A 26,368-nucleotide genomic window follows, 5' to 3' on the forward strand; every position below is an offset into this window, starting at 1 on the left:
AACCTTTCTTCTAACCCTCCTCCAACTCTCATCTTTACTCCTTTTGATTTTTTTTGTAAGTTTGTTTTTTTTTTTTTACCTTGCAAACCTTAACTGGTTCTGCCTTCTCATTTAGTTTCTTTCTCCTCCTCTATTTCCAATACAGATTATTCTTTGTCCTTGGAGCTTTGAGTGGTCCCATGTGAACACTCATCTGTTGTTACTGCTGCTTTGCTGACATGAGTGTTGCAGTGTGCAAAACAGGAGAGTCAGCAATGCTTGGACCTTGATTATGAAAAGACCCTCCCCCTGCTACTTAAAATCTCCCTTGCAAACACTGGAGAGGAGGGGAAACACATGGTGGAGCTGATATATTAATAGACTTACAATAACACCGATCGCCTGCAGGAGTAAAAAACCCTGAACACCTAACTTGAGAACAAAATTAATTTTAAAATGTAGGTCATATGCTAATACAGCTCCCAGTGTAACCTGTGTAGCACCACCAAGCATAAAACAGGAATTGACTGTGCCTTGCTTTTCTTCCTTGTTCTTTTTGCCACTTTCAGTGTGTTTACAACTAAATTAGCTGTCAGACTCAACGGCCACGTTAAAGAGAGGATTTTTGCATCTAATGATCAATAACAAAATGTTTTGCATAATTCTTGGGGGGAGGGTTTAAGAATATTCTTCCTTCATTACTGATGAGTGAGAAGAGAAAAGTAAGGATTTCTCCCATGATCACAGAGATCCTGGTGAGCAGGCTGTGTTATGCTGCTGTCCTATGTGTCTAGTGCTCTGTAGCAGCTGTGCCCAGATGTTCTGGCCAGGGGGACTGATGAGCTTGGACCTACAAGGTGGTTGCACTTTATGGCTGCTTTCTGTGTGGTGTGAGCAGACTTGGAACATGTGCAGAGTATGACTTAATTTACATGCATACCAAGTAGACCCAGAAAAGTTGGGCAGCCTCTTTCCTGCCTGCCCTTCACAGTTTGTGTCTGACTGTTGGCTGACTATTAAGCTCCAATGCGATGGTTTTCTACTGCTGTTGAGGTCTTATCTTTATCACATGGTTCAGACCTTTGCAAAGTTCAGGACATTTCAACAGAGGCAGTCACAGATTTAGGGCTGCACAATAAAAACTTATGAATGCCATATGCTGACTTGGGTTATTGGGTTGTTTACTGCATAATGATATTGTTTAATTCAATACAGAGGGATGGAGAGAAATAGGTGATAGAAAAAGATGCAATAAGGAGAAATGCCAAAAGAAGAAAGAGACAGAGCTCCTCAAGAACGAGCAAGCAAATGCAGAAGTGGCATTTGAGAAAAAAGTCCAGCATCTCAAGACAGAGGGATGGCTGGCTCTTTGAACTCCTAGAGCACCTATCTGGAAAAAGACTGAATATCAGTGTCTGAGCAAACTGAGCTTACCCATGTTAGTGTCTGGAGGAAATGAGCATGTAGGCAGATAGTGAACATACCAGCTCTGCAGAGCTGGGTGTACTTCACAGTGTGCATTACAATGGGAATTCAGTGATGTCAATTAGTATTACAGAAGTTTATTTTTGTCCTGTTTGGCTGTTTAAAAAAATACTTGTAAAATAATGTTTTCTTCTAAGACAATTTTAAAACATTGCCATTTTGTATCAAAAGGCTTTAGAAAATATAATTCAAGCAAGACATTGTTTCAGGCAAGTAAATTGATTTTTGCTTGCCTTTGCTTTTCACTTCAGTAAAAAAAATAAGGGGATTTATGTGGAGCAAGGTCTCTTGGATCTTCCAGCAAGCAATCAGTCTGTACAGCTGTTAATAGTTGGTTTAGTACTTTAGAAGTTGCCTCCTCAAAAAGCTACCACAGATTTTGTTTTAAAAGGAGTCAGACTGATCACTGGCTAGGTGTGGTCTGACTTTGATGGAAGAGCTGGGAACTGGACCTGGTAAATGAGAGCAGAGGCTTTAATGAGTATTTTCAGCCAGTACAGCAAGTACATCAGAATAATGCATCTTCCCCATGCTGCCAGCACTGGGCTGCAAGCTGCTTGGCTGCCTGATATCCCAGGAGCCATGGCCCCTGCTGTGCACATAAAAGTTGGATTTCTTGGCGGACCTGTAGCAGCCCATCTTGATCTCCTTGTGTTTGGATCTCGAGTAGCTTGGTATTAGTGCTAGCATGTCACAGCTGGCACAGCTGTACTGGTGTTGGCACTGCTGAAAGCAGCAGAATTGAGAAATACTGCCCTGAACAGACATAAGCAAGTCCCTTGGAAAAAGAGCAGAGAAGAGGGTGGTGTATCTTCCCACAGTCATAACACAAGTTTCAGTTAGAGGAAGGACTCCTTAAAAGTTGTGATTCAAGGACCAATAGCCATTTTGTTGGGCTGTTTCTAGTAGAGGTGAACATGTGGCCCCTGGCATGGAGCGTGTGAGAGCGCTAGTATTTCATTTTTGCTACTACAAAAAGCAGTTTTTGCACTTAATTTGTGAAAGTGGCTGGATAAGGAGGTGTTGAGAAATGGCTTAGGTGTTGTGCACCCGAATGGCCATCCTACAGAACAAGCTACAGCCAATTTAAATGTCTGCTCAATTATGGTGGCGCCAGCTTGTCCAGTGTTCCTAACAGTGTGCCAGCATTTTTACAATAAACCTTCATTATCTAAATTTTATATTTGTCCATAAAATCTTGCTCTAGGCAGGTATGTGATATAAGATAGCAGGAAGGAAAAAATGCAAATACCCATTACAAGTTAAGTTATAAGTGGGCATCATGATTTTGAAGAAAATGTTGTGGCTTGGCCCTACCTAGTAGACTGGAAATAAAGGTATGCCTGCTGTTGAGAAGAGCTGGGACCCTTGTTCTCCTGACTGAATGGGAAGAGGAGGGTCTTTGCTGGTGACTGGTGGTGGGGTTGTGTGCTTCTCACATTGGCTGTCCTGGACAGAATGGCTGCTGGCAGTCGTACTTGGCATACTTTGGTGTGTTAGCCCTCAGCTGAACTGTGCTTACCACATCTGCTGTGATACAGCCCTCTGACCAAGTCATTTCATGTCTCCACTGCATTGCCATACTCTCAGCTCTTGTCTGAGATGACATGACACATTTTCCATCCCCTTTAGCTTCTTTTGTCTTTTCCCTCTGCTTTTATCTTTTGTTTTTGATTTGGTTTTCTTTTTCCAAAGTAGGCAAAACAAGAATTGCTTTATGATGTTTCTCAGCATCAATAGAACTCACAAATGAAATGTTCAACAAACCAGTGTTACCAATTCCCACACACCTCTCTGTTTCTCTGTAGCTCCCTGCTCTCTTTCTTAGAGGCGTGGCTTTATGTGCTCTCTCAAGAGAAAGGAGTAATTCAGAACAAGAAGGTCTTTCCCTGGTTGTCATCTGCTTGACTCTCTTGCCTCTATCTCAGCTGTCCGGGTGCTCTTGTAGTCCCCTAAACCCAGCTTTGACTGGCTCACATCTGCTGAAGGGCCTGCTCATTTACAGCACTCTGGTGACATGGACCCATTTATTTGACTAAAGATAGCCCAAACAAGATGTAATGACTTCCTCAAAGGAGAGCAGCACAGACAGCAAATGACTGTCATAAGGAAAAGGCACCTTTCCTTCTCTTCTGGGTTACTCATTGTTTTTAAAGAAAAATTTGAGCGAGGTATCTTTAAAAAGCACTAAATGTTGTGAGAATACCATGTCATACCTGAGTTTATAATCCCACCCAGTTGTGTTTTCAGATTTTTACGTGCAGTTTAAAAGTGCATTGTCAGTTTTGCTCACTCATTTCTTACACCTGCAAGTGTTCACACTTGTGTAGATCAGGTATTTAAGTGTCAAAACCCCTTATACAATGATGTCTTTGGTTTATCTTCCCCATGTTGAGGTAACTGCAGGGGCCTCTGATTATTAAGTAGTGGGAATTAGCAAGACAAATGTAAACATTTGTTCAAAGGGCTTGTACTTGGAGACCTTAATTAGAGGGCATGAAGCCATTAAAGAGTAAAAACCAGCTGGCCTGGGGCTGGCTGGGAATGCTCGCCTTCACAGCTATAAGCCCAGCAAGTTTCTCTGCTCTCTGCCGTTTTATTTGCTTTCACAGAGACACAGCTGGAATATTCTGTTTTTTTTTCACAGTTAAGGCTCAGACACTTTTTTTCACTTCGTACCTGATTGATTACTTCATGAAATGTTTGCTTTCAGCAGTGTTCTAGAAATATATCTACATGCTTCTTTCTGGCACCTAGTCTGGCTGGCATTGAGATTTGTGGAGATGCAAATTTTGTAAAACTTTTTCCATTTCTTTGTTAAAATTCATGCAAGTAATTAAAGCATGGCATGCAAAATGTATGGAAGTTTTTAACTGCGGAGGAACCTCAATGGCTGGTGACTTCTCTATTTTAAAACATACATCCTGAAGAATGTTAAGCAGAAAATATAACAGACCTTTTTCATGATTTTAAAGCATGTGACAAAAGGGAGAAGAAAAAAAGTCTTATTTTTTGCAGGTTGAACAAAATCCAACTCACAAACAACAAAAATCTCCAAACAACATTATAAAACATTGTCCCCAAAACCTCTAAATAAATCTGAAATGAAATGAAGAGAAACTCTTTGCTGTTAGTATAATACAAATCCTTATTTTATAAACGTTACTTTTGTGGTTAAAAAGCACAGTTTAGAGCAGCTAGGTGCAATAGAGTTAGCTTGCTTTGTAGAAGCTTGTATGGGGCTATGTTTTGGATCTGTGACCTCTTGGTCATCATATCAATTCTTTCTGCCTTGTTTTTTTCCCTGCTTCCTTGTTCCAAGGATTATATGAAACATCTCAAAGGCTATGACAATGATTTGGTTTTTTTTTTTTACTTATTTATTCAAGCAAAACACAGAAATCATTCCTACAGGGGGCTCCTATGGGATTAAGATTGAATCCTTTGTTAGGGTCTGACCAATGAAGCTGTTAGCCTGATGCAAAAAAATTAATATCTGGTACATGGTTTCAAGTCCAAGTGCTGGTGCAGGATAAGGAGGACTGTCTGGGTAGCAATGTTACTAACAATGCTACACGAATGCAGTCCCGGGGGGCTGTGTCTAAAACACATAGTGGAATGAGTTATAGCACATGACTGAATGGAATGAATTGGGCAAACCTACTTTGATGGCAAAATGACTTCAAATGCATGCCTTCTTCCTGCTCCAAAAGGCTTCGGCACATCTGGTGCGTAGGCTACGATCCACACCCATACCCTGCAGGGTCATTTGTCCACCTTGTTGTTTGGTGGGAGAGTACTCCCTGCAAAGTTTCCTTTCAGGTGTCATTGCAGCATTGGGTGTTAGAGATTCATGGGGAAAATCCAGAAAGTGCTGCTTGAGATTTTCAAATGACAGGCAGATAGCTATTAGCATTAATCCTCTTTCTGTATTCTCCAAAGAGCACTTTGACAAGGGTGTGTGCAGGACAGGAAACACTTGACAGGATTCGGCTCCCACTCAAATCCCTACATTAAAAATGAAGAAAACAGAGACCCTTTCCATCACCATCCCCAGCACTGGTGCAGACAGCCTGCCCTGGAAGGCAATCTCTCCACCAATATATGTGATGGGGGATGTTCTCCAGCATCTGCCTAAAAGGCCACCCAGTAGTTGTGGAGTTTTGAAGAGCAACAGGCTCTGAAAATTTTGGTTAAGGCACAAGCCTTAACTAGCATCCAAGAACCCCTGGAACAGCACTGAAATTAGCACTGTGTGGGGTCATGTGAGCTCTGTGACACCCAGCACTCCCACTTCTCTTCCCTTGTGTGTGTGTGATGGCTGAGGTGCAGTGAGGAAACTCTCCCACCACTGCTAAAAGAAGAGTGATCCCCATTCAGTCAGCTGGGCCCCATCAAGTCCCACAGGGTCTACCCAGAGCTGTTGGCTCCCCGAGGAAAAGGGGAATCTCAGGGGAAAGGCAATCTTAGCTTGAGAGGTTCTGCACCTTTGGCCTGAGGGCAGTGTGGGTCAGTGTTATTTCTAGAGGACTGAACAGGTGCTTGTGCTGAGGTTTTGTAAGTGGGACAGGCAGTGAGGCTGGGCCTAGGAAGTAAGGGCCATAAAGCATTCCTGTAAGGAAGGCAGGCAAACAACTGGCATGACCATGTATGACCATCAAAGTGTTGTCCTTCCAAGGCTGTCTGAGACTCACATGCTTCACCTCACAGCTCTAGGAAGGGTTGCTTACCACTTAACCACAGTACCTCAAATCCCAACGTGTTGAGTGAGAATTTACCTTGTTCCCGTTTTTGTTGTAATGAACTTCAATTTATTCTAAAGAATCGTAGTGAAGTTATGTATTTTCTTTAATATATATTGCTTATAATCTCTACCTTTAATAGGTAGTAAATGGAAGAAGTTGACCGAATGGGTTGATCGTGGTGAAAATAACCAGTGTTGTATGTGTATAACTAGGTGTACTGTGGACATGAGCAACTGAAGGAGTCTGATCGTAGGTCAGCTCATGTCACTGAAGGTACGAATTATGAAAAAATCAGAATTTGTCTCACTATGGCCTTCTTTGAATCCACACTTCCTTGATCCATAGTTGTAGCTGATTTGCAGTTAGTCAGTGACTCCATAATTCCAGACTTTTCTGCCAAAACCCATCAGCCTTCCCCATGCAGATCTAAGCTTTTCTTTGGGAAGGAAATAATTTAGTTAATTTGCTGAATAAGTATGTGGTAGAGTTTTGTGGGTAAGCCTAAGGGAGAAGATTAAAATCACAAAACACATTTGGGCATCAGCTGGCTGTATGAAATACAAGACAACGAAAGTCAAGACAATGACAACAACAATTTAACAGTTTACTTAAAAATCGGTAACATTTTGCTACAAAACTGCATCTCGATCAAGGTTTTGAGACACTTATGTGTATGATGAGGTACTATAGCATGTCCAATATGAAGGTAATATAACAAAAATAACAACTAAAAGAGTATTAGTTTGTAGAAAGTCTGAGGATGCTCTTTCCTCCTTTGCTGTCTAATGATCGGTCTAGCTACTGCCGCATGTGAACTCTTAATGTTACATCACCCCAAGGAAATCTGCACTCAACATTTGCATGAAAGGGTCACTTTTAAACAAATTCTGGCATTAACCATGTAAGAAATCCTGGTTTTACAAAAGCTTGATTGTTGTCTGCTTCTACGGGCATTGTATCTGTCCCATGATGCTCAAAGTTTTTAAGCTTGAGGTTTCAGAAGTGAGAATTTGACTGCAAAAATTTCACCAGACCATGTAGCTGACTTGAGCAGGTTTCATCATCACTTGCAGGAAATCCCAATCTGAGGAACAAGATTGGAAGAGACAAGAGAGTTCAGGTTCTCCAGGGGGAAGGCGTATTGTGGGACCACCCTATTCCTTACACTGCACAGGTTTTTTAAAAACACCACTAAGCTGAAAGCTCTTCCAGATAGAAGCAGCTAGTTACATTAATGTTACTTCACATAGACCCAATAAGTGGTTCTGACCATGAAGCGATCATCAGCATAGGAACAAGGCTGAAGATCAAATAGGCAGGTCCCAGGACCATGCAGAAGCATCGTGTTTTCATTACATTGCTTTTTGGGTGTGCTTCCCCAATAGCGCTGAATTCTTATCACTGCAGATGGACACCATCAACTCAGCTGTACATTGTTCATATTCACAGACCCTTCCGTGAAATATCTCCATTTCAGCCTCAAGGATGCTACAAAAATCAAGAGCAACTCGTTTGGGCAGTCTAGGAAAACTAGCCCTTCTAAGGAGAGAAATGAACTTCCCCTGCTTATAAAATTAAAAAGGTAAAGGAAATGGGGCTTTGAAGGGCTTCAGGAACAGGGTCTTTTGTATTTGGCTTGACTGTGGACAGGTGGCTCTCTGACAAACTGGAGGCATTCTTGACATTATCCTAGTAGATAAGATTTGAATTTGCAGTGTTTAGGCCTGTTAAAACATGAACTGAGGTTGTGACCAAGACTTTTCTTGAAGTTGCTAGCAATAACAATGCCTCTGTTTTTATAGAGTCTGTTTAAAGAAGGATGATGAAAGGGAAAAAAAGCTAAACACTCAGATGCTGGCCTTCTTAATACTTGCAGGTATCTCAAGTTTATTACAAAAAAATCACAAGTAAAAAAAAAAAATATCTAGAAGATCTGATTCTAGAGTGTTTCATTTAGGAATCTCAAAACCAATTCTCCTGTATGTGGTATTGCAATCTCTTCATTCAAAGGAAGGCAAGCTCTTAGATTAGTTCATAGCTAATATGGCCACCTCTCTAGCCTGCCTGAAAATTCAAGGCTCATGGCATCACACTTTATGACAAAGGAAGACTGAAACCTTTCTTAATTGGGAAATCTTTTACACAATCTTGTAACTTCAGAAAAGGCCGTAGGAAACTTCGAGTTCAGGACTTGAGATAAAATAACACTGCAGTACTATGTATTATATTCTACCCTGTGGTTGAAATGAGGCAGGTATATTTCACCTGTGACAGAGAAGCTGAGACAAGGCACGGTCATGCTGTTCCTCTCAGGATCACAGCATGGGGACAAACCCCACTATTCCTCACTCTGTTGCACTGGCTACGGAACTAAAGGATCTGCTGTGCTTAGCTAAGTGATGTTTAGCTTAACTTGCTTAGTTAACTGCTAGGAATCTCCTTGAGGTTTTATCTTGGTTCTTTTGGTGCTTATTGTGGTTTACACTATCAAGATTCAGAGAGCGTGCGAGTGGCATTTTGTAACTAAAAGGTGTTTTCCATTTGCATTTCCATTTTGCTCATAGCCCGTGAATTAAGTCACCATGGAAAAATGCCAAATAATACACCCATTTTTTGGCAAATAAATGTAAAAAACTTGATGCCTCAAGCATGTTACATGCTTTGCAGGAAATTCCCAGCCTCTTACAACAAAGAGACAGCCAGGCACGGTATCGGCTCTTCAGAACAGATCAAAATTGCAGTTACTTGCAGAGTTATGGAGCTGAATGTCAGAACTCGCCTCTTTGAGCACCATTTACATGTACCCCTTTCTAGGGGCCTGGTATCCAAGGTGAATTCTGTTTGTCTTTAAGGGGCATCATTAAATGAACCAAATATCCATGACAATTCCAAAATGCTAAGAAGAAAAAACAGCATGTACATCTGCATTTTTCAGTTATCTCAAACTGGAGACCCCAAGCATATAGCATGTTACATAGGTATTACACAGATTTGCGTATATAGTTTCTATCAGCTCTTATTGTTTATGTGAACACTCTATCTAAAAAATGTGAGCAGTATAGTTCTATCTATATTTTGTCTAAAATAAAGAATTCTGTGAAAAGGTAACACTGCTACAGCAAGAACTGTGTTTAAGGTCTCTGCTGCAGCTTTTTAATGCTCAAGGCACTTAGCATATATTTCTAATAAAAGTTAAAATTCTGTATTTCTATTTCACTTTGGTGTGGCTTCATGTATCTCAGCTTGTCCAAAGGTTTTAATTCAACCCCTGTGCTTTGGCTTCCCTCTGGGCCTGAGTCCAGAGGAGCTTTCACTCCAACAACAATAGGTACTAGTACATATTTCATTAGTAATAGGAGAGCTCTATAATGGAATACTTTAATGTGTTTGGGGTGAATACGTAACTTCTATCTCACAGCAAGGAATTTAGGGGTTGGACACCCTGTTATACAAGGTTTATTTGATCTGTATCCATACAGGTTATGCTGATAAACCTAACTGCATTTTGATGAAAAATGGCTTATGTGGGATAAGACTGTGTTAAGCAGAACTGCCCAAGACAATGGGCTGAGCCTAGAAGACACATTATTAATAATGTCACTTGTGCTCTAGCAGAAGGATGTAAATTACCCAACCCATGTTCTCGTTCCATTGCATCAGCCTCTACTGCTTGTTTTTCGCATGGCAGTAAAAAATTTTGGGAAACTGGGCTCCCATACTGACGCAGTTCAACGCACAGCAAGGACTGAGCAGTCTGTGTATGTCCAACCTCACAAGACATTGCTTGTCTCAGTTCTCTTCTCCTGGTTTCCTGGGTATTACAGTCTGAAGGGTGGAAATCTCCCTAGGGAGACATGAGGCCTTTGTGGTGTACAAGGACTGACCTCTTCTACACAGGCTTCAAACAAAACTAAACTCCATGTCCAAACAGCTCTGATTTTTTGGGGAAAAAACTTCAGAGCCAAATCTGGACTTTGCAATTCCAGACCCTAGGACAGCTTAAAACAATGGTTGTATTTGCACTGTGAGTCATGCTTGGGGTGTGGGTGGGTGACCACCTAACTGTGACTGAAGAGCAAAGTAAAGCCAGGGGCAGAACTCCTAACCTCATCCTTGTATTTCCAGATAGTAAAATGCTGTTCAGAAGCTCAGTTAAGCTGATACAAAGGGACCAGGGGGCTTCAACTCCTGCCACAGCTACAGACCCCACTGCATATTGCCCTGGACCAGTGAGGTTCATCCCTGAATGTCACCTTTGTTTAATGCCAGGGAAAAATTTTGAATAAAGCTGATCAAACTTAATTCACGCATTCCACAAATCTCTCAAAACTAACTTCTGTAATTTTTTATTGCTCTTATGCCCTCTTGAGTTACTAGAGTAAGTTTTTATTGCATTATGGGTAAAACAGGTGTCTGGACACTGCAGGATGTATTTTTTTTTTTCCCCAATTGTAGTAGGTTACGGGCGGGTTCGGTCGGGACGGAGACGGAGAGATCTCTATAGGCAGGTCTTGGGACACATGGGGTTTATTGTAAAAGGCGTGGGTATAGGGGCACTGCTCAGAGCTGCCAGACTCAGCTCTGAGCAGGCCCAAGAAAGCAAGAGAGTAAGCAGGTAAGAGAGAGAGAGAGAGGGTGTAAGAGCGAGAGTGGAAGTAAGAGCAAGAGAATAGAATGGAAGTAGTAGTATGGAATGAATGTCTGAAGTCCTGGTTACAATACAATAAATCATCTTCTGTACTGAATATTCTAATTGTCACTAACCAATCTAATACAAGATACAAATCCTATAGCATTTACATACAGCCTATAAGAGTTCTTATATTACCATAGAGTGTTACATCTTAACTTCTAAAAACTACTCTTTGGACCCCTTCTGCTGAGCTAGTAGGGTCTGCTCTGACCCTTGGACCGCTTGCAAGCAGAGGGTATTGTTCCATCAAGAGGGGATTATCTTCAGTGGCCATACCATTGTTTTCTAGTTGTTCAGTAACTAAGACCTGGTATTTCAAAAGTGGCTTTCATTTCGATGTTGCCTGTAGTTTTCATATTCCCAAAATCTTTTGTCAGGCAATCATATTTATAAGGCTTTCCTGTTTCATCTTCCCCAACACCCAATCAAATGTTTTGTTCAAGATGGAATGACCTCATTTTGCTCTTCCTGTTCACCTGGACCTTATTTCATGTGGCTGGGCACTCAGGTACCACACGGTAATGCAGGAGTATAAGTAACTTCCTCCTCCCTAGGATCTCAATGCTTTTATTGTGTATTTGGATTACAATTCCTTGCTTCAGTTTACTTTTTCCCTGCCGCAACTCTTTGGAGACCCTGGTAAAATTTGGACTTGTAGCAGTTTCTGTAATGTAATATATAATTTTATCAGATAAATGTGGATTTCCTATAGAGCCTAATGATGTAAAGGAAGGCGACTGTGAAGGAGGTGCCAAGTTCAGTGTGTGAATATTAGTAGCTTTAACGAGAGAGTTCATGGTAGCAACCCTTTGTGAGAGTCCTGTGTCACTTAGACACAAAACCTTCCCACTCTGACAGTACAAAATTTACTTTGACTTCAGCAGAAGCAGGATATAAAGCTTTAGTTTCATAAAGGAGCTGAGAACTGAGTTACTGATATATATCCATATGACCAGAAACTTACAGTTATAGCTCAAAGACTTTAATTGTGCAATGTGGTAAAAATGCTCAGGAAGGCTGTGGAAAGCTTTCTGTTTCCCTCCCTTTTTATTCTCACTTGTTTGGTAGCCCATGGAGTACGGTCTCTGAGTTGTCCATCTAGAAATGCCTGAAAGTGTGAGCTTTCTTCTTAGACTTAAAATTTGGAAGGCACTGTATGGCTTCAAAGTCAGATTTCGCTGTTACTTAATATCTGTGCAGCGCCATAGGTGATTTGCACAGCCTCTGGCCCAAAGACATTGCAATTTGAATGAAACTCTACAATACAAGGTGCTTAGGGAGATAACAGCAAGCAAGGAACTGGAGGAGGAATCTACTGGACAGGTTTATGAACTGTTTGGGATGCACCATTACACAGCATGTCAAAAACTTTGCATTTTTAAAAGTAGGGCAGTGATTAGCCTGCTATTATGTGGAACCGCGTTGTGGATTACAGAGCTATAGGAAATAGTCTTAAGGAAGGGGTTGCATGAAGCCTGTGGAAGCAGATCCATAATAATCAGACTGTGTGCTGCAGAAATAAATATCCTATTTGACTAGAAAGCCTAAGATTTTTTTCTGTGCTGAAATGGGCAGTGCACTGCTCAGGAGTATTTGAATCTAAAATGAACATGTGAAGTACCTAATACACTTGGATTTTCTCTTCTAGTTGCTTTTGGATTTTCTCTCCTACTTGCTTTTGAATTAGCTGTTAGCTAAACAAAAAACCTGCTTTCTCCTGTTCCACAAGCATCAGCTCATACTCAAAGTAAATATTTCTGTAGGTTAAAAAAATTGACCATTTTATTGTTTGTTTTTATTATTTATGATGTTTCCTTTACTAATTTGGATTTCTGAAAAATCTTCTGATTTTTGAAAGACTTTTTTTCCTCTGAACTCATTGCTGCTTTGCTTCTTTTTTCCCTCCATCAGCTTTTTTTCCTACATCAGCTCTAACTTTTGGTAGCGATTACAGGCATTTTTTCTCCCATGCTTTTGGACTGATGGTATTGAGAGCTCCAACCCCTCTAAATATTTTTCTAGAGGAAACTGCCTGTTTTGTGTTCCTTGCTCAGTCAGAATATCAAGCACTATCTCCACTATGCTGACACTCTTGGTTGCAAGGCAAGATGAGTGTTTTAAATGCACTCATAGTGTTCAATTTTAATGTTTTGTGACTATCTGGAATTGATAAAATATCTTGATAATATAAAAACATACATAAAAAGCATACATGTTCTTATTTTATCAAGAATGTATCATGCCTTGTAATCCTGAATGCTTACAAAGTATTGGTCTTCAGACAGGGAAAAAACTTGGGTATTGCTAAATTTAAAAAATTAACTTTTTAATCTAAAAAAGATGGTACACATAGAAATAAACCAAAATAATTTTTATTAAAGATACTGCTCTAACCTGTTATTGACAATGTCCTGGCCAAACTACACTTACAAGCAGATCCAAAGAGATTTCCTAAAACACTGAGCATATTAATTCTCTCACAGCTGGCTGAGTTAACTCCTTCTCTGCTATTGACCCTTATTTGTTCTGACATCTTTTAGTATGTCTCTTACTCCAGAGTGCTTAGATGTAGCATGACCTATGATATTCCCAACAGTCTGACCTCCTAACAAGGGCATAATGCTCTGCAAGTTAAATAGGAATTCAGGGTAGTTTATCTACCTTGTTCTCACATCTAGCCAAGGCTTTGATTTTTAACAAGAAATTATGCTGGAGGAAGGAGTGCCTTACCTACCAGTCATGTAAAAATTCAAAATGTGAGAAACTTCCTACTTTATTTTGATGACAAAAGCAAAGTTTATTGCTGATTTGCAATGGCAGCTTTCTGTTACTCCAAAGTAAGTATCAACATAATACTCTGAAATAATTTTCTGGTTCAGGCAAGTTGGCTTTCCATTATTTACTGGATGATATTGCTATTCTTATTCACTGTTAAATCCAATTTGGGCTTCTGGGCTGAGGGTGCCAATTTTAACTAATCTGACACATTCATTTTACTGTATTGCAAAATATACTAAAAAAAGTATGCCCCTGGCCACCCTGGTAGTGCTGGACTCCATCAGAGATCCTGCAGAACTAGGCTGGCTCTCCTGTGGGATGCAGCCCAGCGTAGGGGAAGGGAAAGGAGGGTAGAGGGAGATGAAGGCAGCCTGGAAGCAACTTCATGCCTTCTGTTTTCCTGCTGCTCCTGCCACTCTTGTGGTGTCTCATGATGCTTTGTGTCCCAGTGAGGTGGCCCAGAGGAATCTTTAAGAGCATGTACTGTGGACTTTGTTTCTGCCCCTCCAACCTGTGGTATGGGTTTGTGCTGGGGCTTCACAAGAGCTTGCACACAACAGCTTGTAGTTGTGCCATGCAGGGCTCATTCGAGGGAATCAGCACCAGCAAACATTGCACTGCCTCCCTTACCTGTGGAAAGAATTCAGTCATTTTTAGCTAGTTTGGCAAAATTGAGAGAAAGCGACTAAAAATCATGTCCTCTGATGTAGGTTTTTGTGGAAACTGTGCTTTTTGGGAAGGGCACAGAGCCAGTCAGCTTTGCTGCATCTCTACTAGGTGTGTGGATGATAGTGAGCATGTCTTGCATGTTTGCATACCAAACCTTCAGTTTTTTGAGTGTGCAGTAAATTGCCAAGGGCCATTCAAATGTCATGGATTGCCTGTGTGCCTCTGTCTTTGAGGCCAGCAAGCTCTGTGGTGGGCTGCACTGTGGTGGGCCCAGCACAACTCCATTGCTGCCCTTCACCTGGGTTTTCTTTTGATAGCAGGAGGACAGTGGACAACCTCAGGTGGACAGTGAGCCTGAGGCTCATCAGCATCCAAGGTAAAATGTGAATCTGAAGTGGGAAGTGCTTTTAGGATTCCCTGAGAGTAGCCAGACCCACTGAGACCAGTGTTTGGTCAACTTCATTATACCATCCTCAGCAGAGACTAGTAAATGGAGGAAGGAACCACTGATTAGGGAGCATGAAATATGAGCACAGCTGGGGTTTTTTCTCTTCCTGCTGCTGCTGCTTGGAGCCAAAGCAACATTGTAACATTGTCCTAACTTATAATTTATGGCTGTTCTTTATAGCAACAAAAAAAATCAGAAAGAAGCTTTCTGCACCTTTTGCTGAAGTACTCTTTCTCTTAACACAGTCAAATGATTCATAATTAGAAAGAGTAGTGTACTTTACTCACTCTGTTCTGGTTATACAGAAACTCATTAAGCACCATGCATCCAAGTGCACTGTTTTATGTAAACAAGACCTCTCAGAGAGATATAGATGTCTGATAAAGATGAAAAGAAAAACAGGCTAATACCAGGCCACATTAATAATGGCCATGTCATGTTCTTAGAAAACAAAAGTCATCTGCTGTGCAATTATTGCACATTTCACAGCAGGATGGGGGCAAGGTAAAGAACAGAGCTGTATAAGGAAAGGCCGGTTATGGATTTTAGATCCGAATTATTTAGTTGCAGCTAGGTTTGAAATTTTGCATGATTTTTGTTCTGTGATGAAATGGGACAGTCTGTTGTGCTTGCAAGTGCTTGAGACTGGTATTTTGTGGATGTTCTTTACTCAGACCTTCACGATACAGTTGTAAGTCATACTGAATTCAGGTAACCTTCAGCAGATGAAGCTGACAGAATTTTTCTTGTTATGTTTAGGTAATGTTTAGGTTATTGATGCATTTAGCTGGGGCTTCTGCTGTTAATAATGTATTTAAACTAATCGGATGGTTCAAGCTTAAAACTGTTCCTCTGGCTGTGTTCCCTTGTGCTGTGTGGATGGTTTGAGCTCTCTGAGGCAAAGAGAGGCACAGGCTTTGACCACATGAGCTTCACAGAACTGTCATGTTCTCTGTGATTTTTGGAGGGGGCAGCTCTTCCCAGCTGAAATCAAAATTTGCTCTGCTCCTGTCTGCTTTTCTTTATATTCATTCTGATTCTTCCTTTTGGAATTCAGAAACAAGAAAATTTACATGAGAAAAAGGCAAGTAGAAATGGCATGGGGAGGCTTTAAACCCAGTTTTATGGAATTGAGGGAATGGGGTTTTCCCTGGGTAGTGAGCCCTTGGGTTTACTTAAATATTGAAAAACAGAAGTCAGGCCCCCAAGCTCCACAACCTGTGGAAGATCATCCAACTTGCATAACCTGAAGTAGCAACATCTCAAGACCGTAAACACCTCTATAATATATACCTATGCATAAAAATACTTATACAGTATAAAAATGCATGCATATGAAGCTGCACCTAATAAACAGTGTAGTGTTTTCTAGTAAAAACCAGGGCCTTGGGCTTGACCAGTGTGAAAAAATATAGGATGTAACTTCCACCATATGATTTGCTCCATTCCAAAGTAAGCTGAATTTAACTTAAAATATGTCATTAACAGCAGCTTGCATTATCCACATTAAGCGAGGTAAAGGTCAGGCACTTCCACTGAGACTAGATAAACATACCAGAAGTATAACTGCTTGCATTTGAACTGAGATATTACAAGCACAGTTTACATAAGTATTTGTACTAGTGTACTTTTATGAACTGAGCCATCTTAACTCCTTCCACAGATAATCATATAAACTCAGTAAACTCTAGGCTGTAGGCACTTATGCCATGCCTTTCACTGACAACAGTGCTCCTGTGTAGCATAATAGGCCTGATTACCACCAGAGCTGAAGAAAATGCTTCAGCCTCTTTGAGTCTCTTTACAGTCAAACTCTCCAAGATGTTTTCTGAATAAACTGCTGGTTTCTTTGTTCCCTTTTCCACACATTTAGTGGCTGTGGCTGATGCTATGTGTTCATGATCAAGAGCTCCCAGAGCTCAGTCTTTGTGATCACAACATTTCTTCAAAATGATAATGAAACCTTGTAGGGCAATAGGGTGTTAAAATAAAGGCCAGATGAATATAAACATAATTGATAGATTTTGGCCTTTTAGTGTAAATTACCTGTTCTTCAAAGTAATTTGGTTGATTTAGTTGAGGTTTTTTTGTTTTTGTTTTTTTTTTCTTCTTCTTCTGAGGGAATGGCCTGAAGCTGTGTCAGGGGAGGTTTAGGTTGGATATTAGGAAAAGGTTCTGCACCCACAGGGTGGTTGGGCACTGGAGCAGGCTCCCCAGGGCAGTGGTCACAGCACCAAGCCTAAAGAGCTCAAGATTAATTTGGACAATGCTCTCAGGCACATGGTGTGACTCTTGGGGACGGTCCTGTACAGGGCCAGGAGTTGGAGTCAATGATCCTTGTGGTCCCTTCTAGCTCTGCATGTTCTGCTGGTTCTGTGATTCTTTGTATTGTTGTTCAGCTCGTTTTCTACCTGTTAAATTTCTGATGGTGTCTAGAAGTGACTGCAGTGCTCTTGTCTACAGAAATATCTTCTGTTGAAGGTACTTGTCACTCTTTCTACATCTCTGTGGTCAGAGGCTAATGGTCATAGAAGTGACAAACAATTCTCAATAAAACTGAAAAAGTGTCTGCTTATGCCCTGGAGCCAGAAGGGTCCAAGTTCCTGAAACAAAGATTCAGTTTCAAGGAGCCTTCCTTCAAGGAGTTTGGGTCTCAGAATAGGTATTTACAAGAATTGCCCTACAATCCAGTTGGGGATGGGAATCACAGCGCAAGGTGTATCTGCATCCTGCGTATTTTCTGCTATTGGAGATGCATAAGCAATAGATTCTCAGCTGTTGTACAAATGCTTCAATAAAGAACCAGTAGTTCTCCAGTGCTGCCTCTGAAGGACGCTCAAGGAGAGAGCTGAGATATTGCTGGGGTGTTAACTTGAATGGCTTGAGTAAAGATAAGATAATATTTGCTAGGTAGGAAAAGTACTGTGCTGGTGCTAAATGATTAGTGGACAATTTTGCTTTACATAAAATGAATCCAGCCATTTTTACTTCCTCAGATTACATGTAAAACTGTATTTTCCTGCTGTCAGATGCCAAATGACACTCCTGCTCTCACTCCCAAGAAGTCTGACTGAATGGAGATATGCACCAGGTGAATAACTTTCCCAATGAACTGCACACCGAGTTTCTCAAGTGTCTGAGAGCCATCCAGCCTGTATCTTGGAGACCTAAGGAAGGGGAAGCAGTGCATGCAGTTCACTACATGATCGTGATTGTGACCTCTCACTGCAAAACCAGGAATGGATGGCATAAAACCACATGGCAGAGAAACTTGGCAATACTGGCCTGTGCCCTCCCTGCTGACTGATGTCCCACTACAGATGCCATTTTGGACTGGCACAGAAATTTTGATTGCTGAGCTTTGTCCCTGGAGATAGATTCATCCTCAGCCTGAGAGTGTGTTTGAGCTGCCTGCAAACGGCACACACGCAAAAGGCACAGCCCAACAATCCTTACACTAACCTATGTCTGTGCTTATGAGACTTGTAACACAGAGTCCCCCTCAATGAAGGCAAATCAAACCAGTGCTGAGTGTGTTTGAACACCCTCCTTAGTCCCCAGCATATTCACTTTCCACTGCTCCAAAATGTAGCTGGCACAGAAACACTTCTATGTCTTCTCCCCACCTCTTTTTTTCCCTGTTTTTATTCTTCTCTCCCTGTATTTCTATCATTGTGCTGATTGATCATCAATGACATACAGGTTTTGGCCTAAGCTTGATAAACTGGATCCTGAGGATTTGTCTTGTTTGTTGAATATCTGTGACTCAGATTTTTTTGGGGGAAATCTATTGATAAATTAGGCACAACAAAGTGTTACTGATTATGGGTAGTGTTATTTCAATGCAATGCTATTATGGAACATAATACTAAAAACTTAATTTTCCCCTGTTGAATACTTGCAGATATAGCCAGGTGGTTGCTGGGAATTAAGGACCAAAGTAGTCAAATTGAAACTGAAACCCTGAAAAGCCGATTGGTCTTTTGGTTTTGTTAATTGTTTGCAAAGACTGGGGTTGCTTGAAGTAACCAAAGTGCCAGTGTTTTCTACTGGAAGAATTGAAGTGGTCCAAGAGCCTTTCATAAGTATCTCCAGAGGATTTCTTTCAATCACAAATCAAACACAGCTAAAAGTAAGAAATGCTGCATGCCCATAAGATCCACCCACAATGGAGTTAACAATGAATTGATTTTATGCCAAACTGTGTTACGTCCCAAACCAGCAGCAGAATTCAAACCCACTTCTACACTGGGGAACAATGCAGCTGCCTGAATAGGATTCTTCCTCCCTCCATGGTTGCAGCATAGTGTATGTTTCGAAAGACAAGGGCTCTACTTTTGCCAAAGAAATTGTCATTTCTCTTCGCAAGTTTAAAGGCCAGAAAAATCAATTAAGACAGAAAAGCAAACAGGTCATGGCAGCAGAATGGCCTTTCTAGAAGGCACTTGGCACAAATCAGAGCCGCAGAAATGCACTGGTGGCAGCTTTTAGGGTAGCCCTTGTCCCCTGTCCCAGCCCCTCTCCTCCCTGTTCTGTTAAAAAGTGTCTTGTGAAACAACTGACTTTTTCATCCAGTGCGTTGAAATCCAAACACCGCTGCATGTTGGACAGGTATGTTGCTTCTAATCTTACAGATTTAAAAATGAAAATGTGAAAGCAGAGGATAATTGGTCAATTTGTAGCCAGGAGGTGGTACTTGTTTGAGATACATGCAGATTGTGCTTTTCTCTATCAGTGCAAAAATCCCAACAAATGATCTGAAGGAACAGCCGGCACTGGGGTGAGGATGTGTGTGTGTGTATGGTGTGCCTGGTAGGGTTTTTTTACCCGCTCTTGCAAAGCACAGGCCTTAATGAGTTCCAGGGGGACAGTGGCTTGTCAATCACAATATACTTTTCAAGTAATAGTCATCTCTGCCCCATCACAGAACCACAAGGCATGAAATAATTAGAAAGCCCAGAGTAACTGCTCTGTTTTACAAGAGCAAAATCCTTGTGTGGATCATTTACATAAACTTGTCACTTCCCATTATGGTTCTAATGCAAGCTGGGTAATAATCATGGGACCAGGAGAGGGGAGGTCAAGGTATGATGTTCCTTCCTCCATGTTTGAAGCACAAGGTACGCATGTGCCCAGCTTTCCATCCCCCACTGAATTAATGTAAAGTATCTTTTATTTTCCATTAAATAAGAACTATTCATGCTGCTATGGTAGCAGACCATGTGCAGCCTTCTCTTCTTAAGAGAGAAAAAAGGCTTTTGCGTCAAGCCATTGTTAGGGGAGAATTCACTTTGAGGAGCATTTCAAAGCTGATCCGATTGGGGAAGGAATAATGTTAAATATTTGGTATGAAATATTTATAAGATGCACACATGAACATCTGACAAAGTAGCCTGGAAAATACACATTCTCATCTTTGACAATTTTAGCTCATTCCCTCTGAGTGAGAGGGTGGAGAAAAGGTGTGTACAGAGGGAGAATTGTGTGTGTGCATAAATGCATCTAAACACTCGCACACATACACACTCAGGGGCAGACACACTCGCATATGAACGCCTGAATAGGTTGATGGGATTTAAGGCAATCTGCATCTGAATACTGCTCTCCAAAGATGGTGGCAATAAGGGCTTGCTGAAGTCTGTTTTAATCACTGTAAAGGAGGAAGCTCCGCACTAATGCCTATCACGAGGGGCATCCGTAGAGTGATGGAGGTGATGGCTGCTGCTGTTGCTGCTGCTGTTTTCTAGCAACCATTTTGTTGGTGTTCTTCACAACTGTTGTCAGGCATATTTTTGTCACAAAACAAACAAGACTCTGCTTTTTGCACAGATTGACTTTCCCCACATGCATCCCCCCATGGCTGTTTCATTTCACTTTTATTTTGAAAAATGAGTATAATTAAAGATGTGCAAAGAGAAGATTTACTTACAGGCAATCAGAATTGTTGGGGTTTTTTTATAATTTCATCTCTTTCAGATAAAACAAGGCAAATTTTTTTTTTTTCCCAAGGGTCTGGAAAGGTTTCAGAAAAATGGGTTATCACCTCATTCTCAGTCCTTATGACAAGGGATAAAGAGAGAATGTAATGGCTCACTCCTTATGGCAGTCACAGTGAAATGCACAGGGATGGCATATATTAAACAACCAGGATAAAGGAAACCATGTGATCTGCTCTCCTTGTAAGGGGATCTAATAGCTCTCTTTTAGAAACCTTATTTCCTTTTCCTTTATTTATTTTTAGGTTGTCCCTTCTTTGCTTACCCCACTTGTATCAGCTATAGGATGTTGTTGTTCTCTGATGTAAATGCCTGCTTGGTTTAGGCTGTAAACAGGTTAGAGCAAGACCTTTGTGTCTGTAAATATCCTTTTTACGCATCAGTGCTATACACATATTAATAGCAATGGTCTCGATGAACTAAAAGGCTGTATATTTCTCTTCCTACGGGCTTGGGGATTCACTCTCCCTTTAAAAATTGCTAGATCAAATGCCCTGGGCAGGCTCCATGCATTGTACAACATGTTTTTATGTGAGCAGGCAGCTCAATAGCAAGGCAGCATCGTTTGCCCTCATCTGCCAGCTTTTGTCTTTGAGTGGAAGTGTGGGGCCTGGTGAGAGGTAGGATATGAACTGTGTCCAGACGCTGTTCCTTATCTCTGAGATCACCAAGAGGGAGGGCATTGTTGATGGATTTAAATCAGCTTTTTCTCCCCTTGTGCACAACAAAAGTCTAAATCCCTTTTCAGGCCAGATTGCTCCATTTCGCTGCATGGGCTAGGCAGATTGGAAACATGTTTGTCACTCAGCTTTTCTCCCAACCTAATCAGTAGACACTGGGGTGGTGGGATTTTGGTGCTCAGTGTATCACCCTTTAATCTATAGAGTTGGCCTTTAAAAGCTGCTGATGCTGTTGCTGCTATGTGTGAGCTGCTGCTGTCTTTCATTTCTGAAGACAGATATAAAAATAATGTTAACCACGAGCATAAGCAGAGGGTTTAGCAGGGATTTGAATCCAAAATGTGATACTTAACACTGACCAACTTGATTTGGTCCAGTAGAGCAGAACCCCTTATTCTGTTATAATAAAGTGTGTTGTATATGGAGATGATGGCAGTGGGATTTACTGCGTCTGTATTTTAGCTCTGCTGCTGAATGGGCCTAAATGGTGAATAACCACAGGCCACAGGAAGCTATGGTTGGAAAAAGGTGGCTTGGCAGATTTGTCTTTGGGTTTCAAAGGTCTCTCTGATAAACCCACAAGTTCACTGGTTTCTTTGCACTTCTGAGGTCCATGGCATGCCATCCCCATCTGTGCCTGGTACCACAGTCCTAGGGGGACAAACTGTTACAACAAGAAGGTATGAAGAAGCAGGCCAGCTCTTGTGAGTTTGCAGAGGTCAGAAGGATGCTAAGAGGGAGAGTTATGTGATAGGTGTGATGAAGGATGTTAAAAGCACTAAAAGAATGTGGGCTCTTCAGGGCAGAGGCTGCAGCTCTGTTTACACACAAACAAGTCTGTATCTGCTTGCACACACACAGCTACTTGTTATGTTAAGCACAGCCTGAATCAGATATTGACTGAGGTCTCTAGACAAATATAAGGTAGTTCCTTCCAGGAAAGATATAATTCATTGACTAGGTATGCAATAACTTTTCTAATTTTTTTCTTCTACTCAAATACTCTGCATGAGCTACCTGCATCCTCTTGAGCCACATTTGCATTGTTCTGTGGTATTGTAAGGTACAGGTAGCACGCAGAATTGCCCCATGTAATGCCTTGTTTGGCCACAAGAAGCCAGATACAGAAAGAACAAGGAACTGGGGATTTGTGAAGCAATGATGTTCAAACTTAGCAGTTTGCTGCGAGGACAGGCTGGCTGGGTTTTTTAAGAACCCATTTTGTTTGCTGATAGATGGGGAGGAAGGCTTGCTCCTGCCAGTCTGGCATCCCAGATTCCCAATAGCTTGCCCCTGGGGGTGTCAGGTCCCTGCCTGGAACTCCAACCAACCTGAAAGAATAGGCAAATTTTTCATTTCTTCTTTCTCTTTTCATCATTTAAAATACAAAAGCATTTTTGAATGGAAGTTCCATTTTCAGCAAGCTCGAGTTCTTTCTTTTTAGTGGTTGTGAACTATGCCAATTGTTTTAAGTGCTGAATAACTCAGTTTAGTTTTGGCTACCCAAGGACAGCAAGAAAAATACCAGTCTTCTTTCTGAAACCCTCCTTTGTTTTTGGGAAAGAACACAAAATTTTCAAGACTTTCCAGATTCTCTTTACCCCTAGTAGAGGAGAAGAAATATAAAACAAGGCACAAAAAGGCAAATTTCCCCAGATGTTTCTACTGGTACTGATTGTCCCAGCCCTTGTTCCTTCCTGATTTAATAACTGGGAATGTTTAGCAATTTCTGGTATTCAAGGACAATATTTCTAATGAGATGGAACGTCTAACGTCAATATCTACAGTAAGAGCCTGTGGCCTCATCGTGAGTTAGTAATGATCTTTCTGAAGATGCCATTCCAGTGGGTAATTCTAGAACTGGGAGCTGAGGAACTTGATCTTAAAGGCCTTTTCCAGCCTAGAAGATTCTATGATTTCCATGTCTTGCTGGATGGGCCAGTAACAGAGAATAATTGAAGTAGACCCTAGGTAGGGTCTCTGAACAGGTAAGAGGCCATGATGGAAGTGCTAACAATGAGAGAAAAAAATGTGAAGGGGTGTAACCCACGTGTCTTGAAAAAAATAAACTTTCCTGCTGGTCATAGTATAGTTAATGGTACGAGTCCAGCTGGCTGGCAGGAGAGCTTTATAACCCATTTGCCTGGTGAAACAAGTGTAAGCAGTCCATACAAGGACAGGATGGAAATGAGAGTCTGATTCCAGCAATGGGAACCAGGGAAGGCAGGTGCGCTCCTAGCTGATCTCTCTTTTAAAGCAACATGTAGATATGTATTTATATATATTTATAGCCAATTAATTAAACAAAATTCCTTGCAAACTGAGACTGCACAAGACTCAATCAAGAACTGCCTTTTTTTTTTTTTAATTCCCATGTTCAAACAGAAGTCCCTAAGAAAGGAGGGCTAGATAATCCACACAGAAAAGTGTTAGCTTTTCAAACAGATTGTTTACAGAAGGTTTTAGTTAAATCATCTCATTGATTAACAAAAATTTGGTCTCTGCCTATGTGAGTGACGGCTATTTCCAGTTGGGTTGGCAACTAAATGGGGAAAAATTAGAGAAGAAATTCAGCTCAGCTTAACTGAAAATTTTAACAAAAGTTTTACATCTGCAGGACAATCTTTTTTTTCAACTAGGATGTAAATGGATTTTTCTTATTCAGGATAAAATAGTGTCAAATGTAACATTTTGTTTAATGGCCTCTTTAAGGAGAGGAAATGACAAAGTAAATGCAATCCATTTCATCCAAGATTTTGGTGATTAAGACCCTTAATTTGTGTGTGGGAGGCCTGGATTACATTTTTTTCCTCACCTTGAGGACATTTGAATTGATATCACTCAGATATAAGGGCATTATTTAAGTGGAGAAGAGAGAACTTCTTAACTCCTCTTAGTGCTGTAATTTTATTGGGAAAATACTTGAAATATTTTGGAGGCCACTGAGAGAATAATTGTGGGGCTTAGTGCACTCACCTGGGAGGAATAAGATCTGTGCTTCTGGCTGCATTACACCGACTACTTAATTTAAGTGTGTAAGTGTCTCCTGGAGCAGGGACTGCAAACCTTTTCTTTTTTTTCACCATGACTCATCTAGCTTTTTAGTGATGAAGTTGTTTTGCTCACTGGGCCCTGAACAGAGTTTTATTCTATGTTAAATATGCAGATTGAGCAGGAGAGACTGTGGCTGCATGAGCCCAGATGGGCAGCCCGGCAGGTGGGTTAATACCTGCAGACTCTGGCTCAAACACTGTCCAGACAAAGCAGAGATGGTACCCTGGTCAGCCTAGTGCCTGAGTGACAGCACTGCAGCTACCCTGGAAGACTTATAAATGTAGCAACTACTTTTTCTTTCTCTTTTTAATTTTCACCAGACAAAGCTAAAAATATTGGCCTGATGTTAAAAATAGCTGTGGGAAGACAAGAAACCACAGTTAGCTGAAAAAACCCTTTGCTTGGTTCTTTTTTTGATGTCCTAGTCACAACTGCAACTTGAAAAAGGTAACTAATAGTTACCTTGATTTCTTGGTTGTTTGCTTAAGAAGGGAAAACTGAACTTCAGTATGGTCCTAGCCTTCTTGTCAGATCAGAAAGTGTATGAAAAACATTGGGACTATAAAATGAATAGAGAAGACAAAAGGTAAATGAGCTTTCTACTTGCAGGAGGACATTTGTATTTATTTCCCTTGTTTCTTGTGTTTGGGGCTGAATCTTGGGGCACAGCTAGAAGAGTCAGTGCAAGTAGCATGATATTAGCAATGGAAGCATTTTTAATCAGAGATGTATCTCAGAGATAGTACCAATAGATTGTTAAAGTTTCCTTTCCCTTGAAGTCTGAAGGGAAGGAGGGACAAAACACCTGAATAGTGGCAAGAGCAATCCTGTGTGGTCAGAGGGATTATCTAGATGAAAAGGACTTTCTCACAACTTTGGACTGTTTTATTCCTTTTCTTGCCTTCTTATTCTCCCTGAATGAAAAACACTGAGATCGATTTTATCATTTTTTCCCTGCTTTTGCACTATAAGACTTTCTTCTGCTCTCATGTTAGTGCTTACCCTGCTTTCTTCCGAAGCACAGGTCCCTTCCAGAGTGACTGCAATCAAAAGATTCCCTAGCTGAGAAGTATGCCAAAATAAACTGCTTGAGGTCCCACCTCCCAAGACTTTCAGGAATTCTAGCAGAGACTGATGAGTTAGATTTGGCACCAATTTCATATTTTAAATATATTATTTTTCCCCTCTAGGTCATGGATATTTAGACAGAGGTGTTCAGAGATTTGCAAAAAATAAGGGATTGACAAGGTTAGCTTTGTGTTGTGTAAGTGACCAAAAACGCCAGTCACTGCTGCAGCAAGTGAGGAAGCCATTGGGGGCCAGCTGTTCTAGGCTGTGGTTGGAGTTTTTCTTCTTTCTGGTAGTAACAGTCTCTGTTCAACAGAGGTGTTAAGACCCTTATGGCCTGAATTCTTGCCAGTGTCATCCCTTTACAACAACTCATTATACCTTTGTATTGCCTGAGTTGCTAAAGCGTTTGCTTAGGCCTCATGAGAGACTGAACCAGGCATCTGACACCACCTGTGAAAATCCCACTGGTAATGCCTTCACCTCTGCACTTCTGCTGGAAGCAAAGCCTTTTTCCTAAGCAGAGGTGTGATTCTCACTGCTGTGGCTCCAGAGAAGGAAAGCCTTTTAATCGAAGTCTTACACCTGAATGACTGTTATCCCCGCAGGAAAAAGAAATAAAACCCCTCTCATGGGACCAACAAATAACTCGTGAGTCTTTCTACAGAGGAGCAGCAAGAAAAGCATGTCACCTTGTCTTGTTTGGCTTGGCAGAGCCACAGTGCTTGTGAGAGGTGAAGCTGCTACGACTTGCCTCCCCTGCTCCCAGAGCC

This window comes from Corvus brachyrhynchos, unplaced genomic scaffold (assembly GCF_000691975.1).
Source record: "Corvus brachyrhynchos isolate BGI_N302 unplaced genomic scaffold, ASM69197v1 scaffold175, whole genome shotgun sequence".
Classification (NCBI taxonomy): domain Eukaryota; kingdom Metazoa; phylum Chordata; class Aves; order Passeriformes; family Corvidae; genus Corvus; species Corvus brachyrhynchos.